This window comes from Pteropus alecto, unplaced genomic scaffold, assembly GCF_000325575.1.
Source record: "Pteropus alecto unplaced genomic scaffold, ASM32557v1 scaffold3, whole genome shotgun sequence".
Classification (NCBI taxonomy): domain Eukaryota; kingdom Metazoa; phylum Chordata; class Mammalia; order Chiroptera; family Pteropodidae; genus Pteropus; species Pteropus alecto.
The window spans coordinates 31,759,962-31,769,934 of NW_006442484.1; positions in this window are offsets into that span (position 1 = coordinate 31,759,962).

Here is a 9,973-nt window from a genome sequence, read left to right on the forward strand (position 1 = left end):
TTCTTGGTGGATGTTTAAGTTAGCTATTGCTGCATAACAAACCACCTCATAATTTAGTGGCTTATAAATGTAGTATTTATTTTCTCTTAAGTCTTTAATCTTATCAAAGCCTGGTACAGAGAGCTCATCTGTGCTCCACTCAGTGTCAGCTGGGACAGCTTGAAGAATGAGGAGCAGAATCATGTAAAGGCTTAGTTACTCCCAAGTCTGGAAATTATTCTGGTTGTTGTCTAATACCTTAGTTGGTGCTGTCAGCCAGAATCTACAAGGGCTTCTCCCTGTAGCTTGGGCTTCCTCACAGCTTGGGGTTTCAAAAGTAAGCATTCCAAGAGAAAGAGCTGTTAGGTGGAAGCTCTATTTCTTTTTATATTTTAGCCACAGAAGCCACACAGCATCAATTTTGCAGCATCCTATCTTTTCAAGTAGTCTATGGTATACCCAGGTTTTAGAGGATGAGACATATATTCCATTAATGGGAGAGTAGCAACATTCTGGAGGAGCATATGGGACCAAAAGTATGGTGGAGGTTATTCTTGGAACTAAAATCTGCCATGATCCACTTTCGGGCCACACCAATTCAAATCTCTTCCACATGCAAAATACACTAATTTCTTCCCCATCACCCATCTCCCAAGCTGATCAGGCTTAGGCTTGAGGTCCAGGATATTGTTGTCGAAATCAGATGAAGTTCTTTGGATGTGGTTCCTTGGGTTTAGCACTTTGAGTACCATTCTCTTTGATCTGCAAATTTGTTAACTAAAGAAATTTTTCAACCCATTAACTTCTATTCCATAAAACAAAGGTCATCTTTGCAGTTGAGTGGTTTTCTTAGTCTGCTTCCTACACATAGACTTATGAGAGTACAAAGACCTCTTTAAATTTTGTACTTTCTATCTCCTTTCCAGTACCAGGTGATAAAGTTCCTTTAAACACTTTGTGGGTTTCTTATGAATCAATTTATAATCCACCCCATTAAACAAATGCAGTATGTCCAAATCTCTTTGAGATAAGCCTCTTTCTAATTTGGCCTCCCTTTAAGGACACTTGCCTTAAGATTCCTAGAAACCCTATTGTTTCATGGAAGAAATCTGTGAAGTACCCCTTGAGATCTTTAGAGGGCCTTTTGTCTTTTTGAAATGGTCTACAAGGCACTATCTTAAAACTTTATGAGGCCTTAACAAAAGATTTTATATTTAGACTATGTTTTCCTGACAGCACCCTGGATTTGATCTCTGCTCAGAAGCCACATCTTAATTTTAGCATCATTTGCCATCTGGAGAGGCTGGGAATGAGAAACAGTTTTCTTTTCCAATCCAGCAAGTCCTGGAGACTTTATATATAACAGTTCTTTCTTTAGCTCATATCCCTTCTTTACATTTTACTACAGGCAGCTAGAAGCAGACATGAGGCAAAGCACTTTCAATCTTCTTTCTGCAAATCTTCTTAGCTCAGAAATAGGTATATTTCTTATTTTCCACCTTACTGCAGGAGACATTGTTGCTAAACTTTCCATTGCTGTATAACAAGAGTCCTTTTTCCTCTAGCTTCCGATATTGTATTCCTCTTTTCTTTAAGTCCTCACCAACAGCCTTTTCAAGGTCCATGAGGTTTCCTCTTATAGTCTCCTTGACCCCTTTAAGATTTCACAAATTCTCTTGTAAAAATGCTTTCTATTTCCACTTGCCTTCTGGTCCTAAAGCTGCTACCACATATATTAGGTTGAGTTGTGGCTGCACTTTACTTCCTGAAATCAATGTGTGTCCAGGTATCGATGGCTGACCATAAAACCACCCTAAAACTTAATAGCCTGAAAAGATGATATTTATTTTGCTCAGAAAACTGAAATTTGAGGAAAACTCTGTGGGGTTGCTCATTTCTGCTCAACTCAGCCTTATCAGGGGCAACTCATAGGCTGAGGATTGAATTTACGTTTTGTCTCTGCTCCATGATGTGTTTAGGACCTCAGCTGGTTGACTTAAAGCCTATGGGTGACTCTCAGGCTGGAGCCTGGAATCATCTGGGGGTTCTTAACTCACATGGTTGACACTGGTTGCTGGCTGAGATCTGTACTGGAACTGTTGCCAGAACATCTACATGTGATTTTTCCATGTGTTATGAGCTTCCACCATGTGGCTGAATTCCAAGTGTGAACATTTTGAAAAAAATAGTGAGCCAAGAAGATGTATTACCTTTCATGACTTAGCCTCAGAAGTCATATATGTCACTTATGCTACATTCTTTTCATTGAGATAGTCACACAGGACCCATTAGCTCAAGTGGAGGAGAAATAGATTCCATAGACAAGACAGTGGCAAGTTTCTGAAAGGGCATGTGAGACTAAAAAATATTATCGCCACCATTTTTGGAAAATACAGTCTACCTCAGAAGAGTTTAAAAAAATAATTTATATTAAAAAAATAAATGTTCAACATATGTCAGTTCCCTGTCTCAAGCAAAACATAAATATCTCTTCTAACCTCATCCAGAATACTGCCTTAATATGGGGTACATTCACAGTCTTTAAGGATTCCTTGTATTGAATATAAAATCTCATGAGTGTATGTTTGTGTGTGTGTGTGCACGCATATCTGTGTATATGAAGAGAACTGATCAGTGACCAGGAAAAATGTGATTAAAAAGTATTGCCAGACGTGGTTCCATAGTGTAGCGGTTAGCACGTTTGCTTTACACGCAGAAGGTCCTGGGTTCACGCCCCAGTGGAGCCATGGTCCATGGACTACAGACATGCCACCCTGAACAAGCCTGATGTCTGATCTCGGAAGCTAATCAGGGTCAGGCCTGGTTAGTACTTGGATGGGGACCACCTAGGAAGACCAGGTGCTGTAGACGTAAATAATAATTAATAATAAAATAAATAAATAAGAGAACTATTGCTATGGTCTGTGTCATAGAGTACACTATTTTTAAAATATATTTTTAGAAAAGGAACCAATTTCCTGTAATGCTGCAGGTCAATTTTACAGCTGTTTCAGAGAAATTAGCAGAAGGAGAAAAGGATCATCAATATAAAAAAGTTAAAATTTATATCTTTTTTTATAATCCAATCAATAGGCTCTGTATATTCTTAAGCAAACAATTATTGCCTCTTTGCTCCATGCTGCCCTTAAATAAGCTCTCTCAACTGAAATCAAAATCAATTTGCAGTAATTCAGCATTCTTACATTATTAGAATGGACATCAAAAAAGCTACACTATGATAGTACTGAGAGCCACTTGTTGACCTGCCCCCCAGAGTTGTTTTTTCTCAAATTTCAATAAGCAAACTCTGGTTTCATGAATCTAGCTTCAAAAGACTTCAGGCTAGACTTTTGTGGGTCATGATTTAGAGGCGAACAAGCAATGTGAAGGAGGAATTAATGAAGCAAAACTCTTTTCCCCTACTAACCCAATCTTAACCATTGTAATACCCATTATCTACTGTTTCTTCAATAACAAAGTGTGTGAAATGGGAGAATACACAATATCAGAAAGGAAAAGAATAACTGGTAGTAAAAATAGGGAGCATAAGTACCATATTAGGAAGCACGTCAGTCACCTTCCACTCCAACCCCCACCATTCCAGAGGAGAAAAAAATTGTAACTGTCAGAAATAAGATAGAGTGTGAAAAGTATATATAATTACTTACATCCATTTAGAATAATAATCAATGGTTCTGTTCTAGAGTTCTGTAAAAAACAAACAAACAAACAAAAAAAACATTGCAAATTCTATAAAGAACTAACACTAAAGATCCAAGTAATGTAGGTGCCATGAAAAATATTATGCTCGAGCTATGCCTACAATGAAACTGAACATTGCAGGTACAATTTTGGAGCCGATTGTACTCCTTACAAATATTTCATCCCTCGAAAGTTATTATCATTTACCATCTCCCACATCTGTCTGTACCAACCCTTCGATATGAACAAATGATCTTGAAGCTCTTCTTATGTTTTCCTCATTCTCTTTTCCCTAGCCATTATGAACACATTTTATATTATGAACACATTTTAATGAATTAAACATGTCCAAAATTTTATTTTAGGTACTTATTATGTTGCACTTGACTTGATTCAGTCTCAAAAGACCTTATTCATAGAATAGACCAGCTTTTTAATAAGTAATTGGAAAAACAAATATAATACATTAAATTTTTGAAAAATAAAAACAGACTGAACAAGCCTGATCCCGTCTGATCTCAGAAGCTAAGCAGGGTTGGGCCTGGTTAGTACTTGAATGGGAAGACCAGGTGCTGTAGGTGTAAAAAATAAATAAAATAAAAAATAAGGGACTGTAAGCTGACAAGGTCCTTGCAATCTGTGAGGTCAACCAAGGGTTGTCTCACCTAAAAAAAAAAAAATTTTTTTAATTAAAATAAATAAATAAAAATAAAAACAGAGACTTCTGTTTTGATCCAAGGCAGACTATCATCAGTACTATAATTACCTTCCTGCCATAAACAGCTTAAATTCTGAAATAAATGAAATATATATTCAGTATAAGTGTGAAATAGATATGTGAAATATACGTGGAGCATTATCTACTTTGTTGCAAATACATATTTCAGACATACAACCATGGGAAGCACAGGATTATAACCCTAAAACAAGGGAAATGCATGAATCAAGCATCCCCATCTTTGCTCAATCCTCCTGGTGGTCTCTGAGGTAAAAGGAGGAACCAAGTTAAACCTGAAGACTTACTGAGTTGAAGAGACAGAGACCGACTAGAGTTTGAGAAGGCTAAGATAACTCATATTTGCAGAACAGGAGAGAATTTTGCAGAGGTATAGCTTCAAAAGTCTGCACTGAGGTACCCTTGAGTATTCTGCAAAATGCTACATAGTGCTACTTAGGTGAATCTTCATGAGACAAGGCAAAGAACAATTATTGAAAAGCTTCAAACTGGACAATTCCTAGAACTCACAGAGGGCTGGGAGATGTCTGAGTACTGGCCAGGCAAAGTGTAAAGAGCTGATTGAAACCTGCGGCATTCAATTGAAATCCCAGGAAGGTCATACCTTTGTAATATGGTTAAATTACTTCTAGAGTTTGGCTACTCTGTACCTACCCTAAAAAAATTAAAAAATTAAAAAACAAGATTATTTTCCAAGCCCCTAAAATGCCTTCTAAATTAAACATCAACTCTCTAGAAAGAATTACAATAAAATCCAGACACTCAATAAGGTAATCCTATGATGTAAGCATCTAATAAAAAAATTACCAGACATGCAAATAAGAATTAAAATATGATCCATAAATAAACAAAAGAAAAGGCAGTTAAAAGAAACCGATCCAGAGACTTTAAAGCAGCTATCATAAATATGCTAAAGGACTAAAAGTACACATAAACATAAGGAAAGAAATGATAAAAAAGATCCAATTGATACTTCTAGAGACAAAAATAAAATACAATAACTGAAATGAAAACTTCACTAGAAAAATATATCAAGAGATTGAAAATCACAAAAATTGAAATAAATCAAAATAAAGGACAGAGAGAAAAAAATGAATAAAATCTCAGTGACTAATGGAACACTAACAAGTTGTCTAATATACTTGTATTTGAAACCCCTACAAAAGAGAAGATAGTCCAAGGGGTATATAAAAATCTGAAGAAATTATAGGGGCCAGAAATTTTCCAGATTTGGTAAAAGCTATACACACACAGGTCCAAGAATTTCAATGAAACAAAAGGGGGGGGGGGAAGACAAAGAAAACACACCTAGTCCCACCATAATCAGATTGCTGAAAACCTTTGAAAAGAGAAAATCTTAAAGACAACAAAGGAAGGGTACAATACAAGCAAAGCAAGATAAAATTTCCACTGACCTTATTAATAACAGTGCAAGCGAAAAAATAACAAAACAACACCTTTAAAATATTGACCCAGAAAAACTAATTTAGAATTCTACGTCTAGTGAAAATATTCTTCAAAAATGAAAGATATTTTCAGATTAACAGAAGTTGAGAAAATTCATTGCTGTACAGGGAATGTAAAAGGAAAATCTTCTGACTGAAGAAAATATCAGATTAAAACTCAAATAAATATACACAATGAAATAGAGAGCATTAGATATAGTAAATATAATAGTAAAATAGTCCTCATTTAAAATGTTAAATTAAATTAATTCATAGTTTAAGCCAATTATAAAATTATAACATGTTTAAAGGTAAATTTTATGACAACAAAAGCACAAAGGACAAGAGAGGGAAAATAAAAATACATTCTGTAAAATTCTTACATGATATCTAAACTGATATGACAGTATTTGAATGTAGATTATGATAAATTAAAGATGTATTGTAAACCCTAGAACAATCCCTGAAAAAAGAGATATCACTAAAAAGTTATACCGAAAATAATGTAGAATACTGAAAATAATAAACTAATCCAAAATAAGATAAGGAGAAAAAGCAAAAAGAAAAGAAACAGATGAAACAAATTTAAAAAATAGCAAGGTAATAAATTAAAATCAAACATATTGATAATTTCATTAAATATAAATGATCTACACACTTCAAATTTGTAAAGTCAGTGGTAGTCAAACTGGATAAAAAATAAGATCCAAATATATACATTCTATAAGAAATTCACTTTAATATAAAGACACAGATATGTTAAAGTAAACGGATACAAATGTATATACCATGCAAATACTAATCATAAAAAAGCTGCAGTGCCTATGTTAATAATATACAAAATAGACTTCAGCATAAGACTACTATGAAACAAACAAAAAACACCCCATAATAATAAAGGGATCAATTATGAAGACATAAAATCTAAATGTGTATGCATCTAAAAACAGAGCTTCAAAATACATAAACCTAAACCGACTAAGTGAAAGAAGAAACCAACAAATCCGTAATTACCTTTCTTTCAGTAATGGCAGCACAGAGAAATCAGATTGCATAAAAAGACAAACATTCTATCAAGCTACTGTATTTGACTTTATTTACATTTATAGAACACTATACACAAAAATTACAGAATACATATTCTTTTAAAATGCACTCAGAATCCTCACCAAGATAAACCATGTGCTGGGACATAAAACAAATCTCAATAAATCGAAGGGGATAGAAACCATTTGGAGTATGGATAACTCAGGACAAAATTATCAGTAAGTAGAACTAGATTTATGCTCACAAAGCGGGACAACGTGTTATCTACAAAGAGGAAATACTGTCGACTTCTGGGAAGATGTTCTGTTTTCCAGGAATCTATTGGTCAAAGTATATAGAACTTGCTTACCTATAATTAATAAGGAGAAAGAAGGAGCATGGGATGTGCCTCCACCTCACACTGTCGTTTTATGACTGAGAACCATCACATTGTTATTAAGAACAATCGCTAGTGTTATCTGAAAGGGAAAAAACATACAGGAGAGGAAATGAATTAAAGCAGTAGCAGCATAAAGATGGAGAGGAGAGATAAATATACTAAGGAATTAGAAAGAGTACAAGTTGGTTGTTGGGTGGACCAAAAGGGATCACAGGCGAGAGCACAGGTTTATCATGAAGAAAATGAGTTCATTTTGACAAAATCTTTGTATCTAGAATGATTAAGAACACTCACAACTCAATAATATGAAACAAACAACCAATAAAGAACAGGAAAAATAGTTTAACATATCTCATAGTATATGAGTCAATATTCACAGGAAAAGAAGCTCAATATTATTAGCCATCTTAAAAGTGCAATTTAAAATAACAGTGAAGTACTACTACATTCCCACTAGAAAGGCTAAAATGAAAAAGTCTGGAGTAACTATATTACTTTCATACCTTGATAGTGAGAGTGTAAAATGGTACAAACAAAAACTCTGGACAATAGTTTATACTTACCATTTGACCCAGAAATTACACTCTTAAGTTATTTACTCAAGAGAAATGAAACATAAATCCACAAAAAGACTTATACATGAATATTTATAGCAGATTTATTCATAATAGCTCCAAACTGGAAAAATCCAAATGCCTAACAGGTGAACAGAAAAACAAATTGTGATATGTTAATATGATAGAATTGTACCCAGCAACACAAAAGAGCAAGCAGCGGAAATATCTAACAACATGAATGAATCTCAAAAACACTGTGCTGAGCAAAAGAAGTCAGACACAGAAAAGTGTATTTTGACATCTGAGTCTGAAGTAACTATGGCACATCCAAGTGTATACCTCAGAAAGTGATTGGAAATTAGAACTGGATCTTAGAAGAGAAGTCTCAAACAAATATGTAAATTTTTTAGGACAAAATTGTAAATGAGATCACAAAGAAGGAAAGTTTACAATGAAGAAAGCCAAAGCCAGAATCCTGGCTAAATATCAGCATTTTAAGGACACACAGAAAAAAGGAAAATAGGTGAAAAACAGCATAAAAGGAAGATGGAGGAGGAAGAGAATCCCCAAAAAGTGATAGTTTAGAGAATAAGAAAAATAATTCTGGAAGAGAACATTCTGTGTTGAAGATCCTCTAGGAACCACGAAAAAGGGGTAAAATGTTCTTTGCACTAAGCTGTAGCATTCATAAGTGTGTAGGAAGTATTTTTAGAAGAGCAATGAGAGCAAAAGTCTATTGTGGTGGATTGAGGAGTGAAAGGGCAGAAAGTAGATAAGGACAGAAAAATGTATCCCAGTTCTACAAAAGTTTATTTCATAAAGGAAAGAGGAAACAAAAAACCAAGTCTGTGTATTTCTAAAAGTCATCTTCCTACCTGCTTGTAAATTCAGGGTATTTCATAAGTACTTTGAAGTGAATGGATTCTCAGTAAGAGGTTCATGATATCACTCATGTATTTCTAGTAAAGGAAAAGCTGACTTAGAAAAAAGTAAATTTCATGAACTAGTTCATGTATTATGTAAAAGCAAAGATTCAGATTGCGGTATAGAATTGAAATGTGTTTTTGCAAAGTCTTGCTTTTGATCTGTGCAGAAAACTAAGCTGTATTTCCCTGTTCTGGTTCACTCATATCTCATGCGATTGTGTCACCTTGTGTTTCTCCATTTAAAAATAAAAGGCAAACTCAGCAATTCTTTTTTCTTAAAATGCTTCAGTAACCAGCAGTCGCAACATTAAAAGCTTTAGCTGGAAGATTATAAAAATAGTTTAATGCTTCCTAGCAGGTAACTACTTTTGAACCAATTCTCCTTTCTGGGATGCAGTGAGGTCAAATCGAATGGAAGGACAGACTATGAGAGAGAAGAAAAAGCTGGTTGACATTCAAAGGGCAAAAGTACATCATGTTTGGACTGTTTTGTGTAAATGTTAAACAGCGCCTACATTTAACCACCTGCTTCTTGTTTAGAAGAGTTCAAATGAACAATTTCAAGCACAACTGAGTAACACTCAAAAGAAAATCAAGTGTAATTTCCTAAGTTGCTGAAGCAGTAGTTCTTCTATGAAATCACCATTAGTATTTCTAAACCCAATTTGATTATATTTGAAATTTCCTGCACATAGTTCAGTGACACCTGGAAATTTTTCATGTGGAGATAGAATTATGAGGTAGACCTCTCTAAATGATTTTTTTCTGTGTGTGTGTGTGTGTGTGTGTGTGTGTGTGTGTGTGTGTGTGTGTTAAAAAATTCCTGGGTCATATCTTTAATAATCTTTCATTTCTTTTTTCTTTCTTGTGAATATATTTTGCTTGGCTTTTGAGACACACTAAAAAGTAGGAAAAAACTATATAAAGACACCTACATCACACCAACTGTACAGCTCACCTTGAAATTCTTCACCTGTCTGCTATCTCTAAATATTCACCAATTAGGGAAGAAAAGTAGTGGTGGAATCTTCAGATGTCTTTGATGAATCTCCTAAAAAGGCGACTCTTTTACTGCCTTTATTAAACACCAAACTCACATTATCGTTGCTGCTTTAAAATCTTCTGTCTCCCTCAAAGGCAGATGAAGTTTAAATGCTATAATCTGAATCTCCTCCATTCCAGTTCTGTGGGTTACTCACTGC